The sequence below is a fragment of the Bubalus kerabau genome, chromosome X (assembly GCF_029407905.1).
Source record: "Bubalus kerabau isolate K-KA32 ecotype Philippines breed swamp buffalo chromosome X, PCC_UOA_SB_1v2, whole genome shotgun sequence".
Taxonomy (NCBI): Eukaryota; Metazoa; Chordata; class Mammalia; order Artiodactyla; family Bovidae; genus Bubalus; species Bubalus kerabau.
Window position 1 is genome coordinate 3,348,217 of NC_073647.1, and position 2,212 is coordinate 3,350,428.

At 43.9% G+C, this 2,212-nt stretch overlaps 1 non-coding gene across 1 annotated transcript; it reads left to right on the forward strand.

The window, feature by feature from the left end:
• Positions 1 to 1,911: 1,911 nt before the first annotated feature.
• Positions 1,912 to 1,983, forward strand: TRNAW-CCA (transfer RNA tryptophan (anticodon CCA)). Its single transcript has one exon. It is a non-coding gene; the product is annotated as a tRNA-Trp (tRNA).
• The last annotated feature ends 229 nt before the right edge of the window (positions 1,984 to 2,212 follow it).

Here is a 2,212-nt window from a genome sequence, read left to right on the forward strand (position 1 = left end):
GCCACCTGGGAAGCCCCACAGGAACATATTGCTCTGTAATTTCCTCATCTTGAAACTGAAAACAATATATGGATAAATAATTACAGAATAAACTATAACTTATAATTAACTTTTTTTTAAACTTTTCCGGACAACAATGCTGCTTTGAGTGAAAAAAGTCCATAAGCACTCTGTGAGCAGATGACACCCATACAGAGAAGAGATCCTCAATTACCATTCCCAATAGTATAAGCTGACTCCAACATCCAACAAGATGCCACTCCTATTTAGTGGTAATACTTTAGGACTAGCTGTGGCTCTTTTGCAAAGGGCTTTCACCAGATACCAGTATCTCCACAATGTCTGCCAAGTTCTGCCAAAGAAGCTGTCCTTTCTTTGACATCCCTGTTTCAGCTTCTCCCAAGGTCCATTATCTTCAACACTGACCGTTGTGTTACAAATAATGCCATAGAATCACAACATTTTCAAGGGTTCTTAAAAATTGAGTCCAATCCCACCTTTTCTAAATGAGAAAACTGAGGTACAAAGATGTCAGGGTCATAGAACTCAGTCCGATGATGACACTCATCTATTCAGAATCATCTTTCAGCCTGGACTAAGTTTTTCACTACCTATATGTGCAAAAGCCTATACAAAGCTGACTAATTCATAAGGCCAAGGAAGAAACATGGGTCAGGCTAATGCCCTGAAGCAAATAATGAGTTCAGCTCCTGGATGGCCAGTTCATCCATTTCATGTTGTCTAGTAAGATTATGCCTATAGAGACTTTCCTGGCAGTCCAGTGGGGCCTGGGATCCATCCTGGTCAGGGAACCAATCTTGTATAACTTGCAGTGTGGAAAAAAAAGAAAGATTATGCCTATACATTTAAGATTACTTTTTAACTTCCTTTAAAATAGTTTTTGATTTACATAAAAGTTGCAAAAATAGTCCTCAGAGTTCCTACATACCCTTTACCCAGCTTCCCCTAATGTTAGCACCTTGTATAACCTTAGTAAAACTATCAAAACCAAAAAAAATCACATCAGTACAATGCTATTAACTAAACTACAGACTGAACTTATTGAAATTTCACCAGGCTTCTTGCACTGGTGTCCCTGTTCTGTTCTAAGATCCCATCTAGGCCCCAGATATAATCGCTATTGTGTCTTTTTGGTCCCTTCCAGTCTGTGACAGACCTTTAGTCTTTGACTGTCTTTCAACATCTTGTCACTTGGGATGAGTACTTGTCAGCTGTAAGATTTTTGGTTTTATTTTCTGGCTGTGCCACATGGCTGGTAGGATCTTAGTTCCCCAATCAAGGATCAAACCCACGCCCCTTGCATTGGAAGTGCAGAGTCTTAACCACTGGACCATCAGGGAAGTCCATAATCATTTGTTTTATTAAATGTCTCTCAGTTATTTCAGGTCATTTTGTTGCAGGAAGGGGGACCCCTTCCAGGGCCCGAAACTGGGCTCTTGTCTAGCACTCGGAAATGAATTGTCCAAGGAGACACATGTGCTGACATAGCAAGAGATTTTATTGGGAAGGGGCACCCGGGCAGAGAGCAGTAGGGTAAGGGAACCCAGGAGGACTGTTGCCATGTGGCTTGCAGCCTCAGGGTTTCATGGTGATGGGATTAGTTTCCCAGTTGTCTTTAGCCAATCATTCTGAGTCAGAGTCCTTCCTGGTGGTGCACGCTTTGTTCAGCCAAATGGATGCCAGAGAGAAGGATTCTGAGAGATAGTTGGACATGTGGCGTCACTTTCTGGACTTCCCTGAACTCTTCTGGTTGGTGGTGGCTTATTAGTTCTGTGTTCCTTACCAGGACCTCCTGTCATAAAACAACTCATGCAAATGGTTACTATGGTGCCTGGCCAGGGTGGGCAGTTTGAATCAGTGTGCTTCCCCTAACAATTTGAGAGAAGTGCTTCCCTGGTGGCTCAGAGGTTAAAGCGTCTGCCTCCAATGCAGGAGACCCAGGTTCAATCCCTGGGTCGGGAAGATCCCCTGGAGAAGGAAATGGTAACCCACTCCAGTATTCTTAGCCTGGAGAATCCCATGGACAGAGGAGCCTGGTGGGCTACAGTCCACGGGGTCGCAAAGAGTCGGACACGACTGAGCGACTTCATTTTCACTTTCGCTTTCCAAATCTCAAAGCTTAATGAAGTGGGCCCTCTTTGGCATCTTGGTGGGCTGCAGTCTATGGGGTCACACAGAGTCGGACACCACT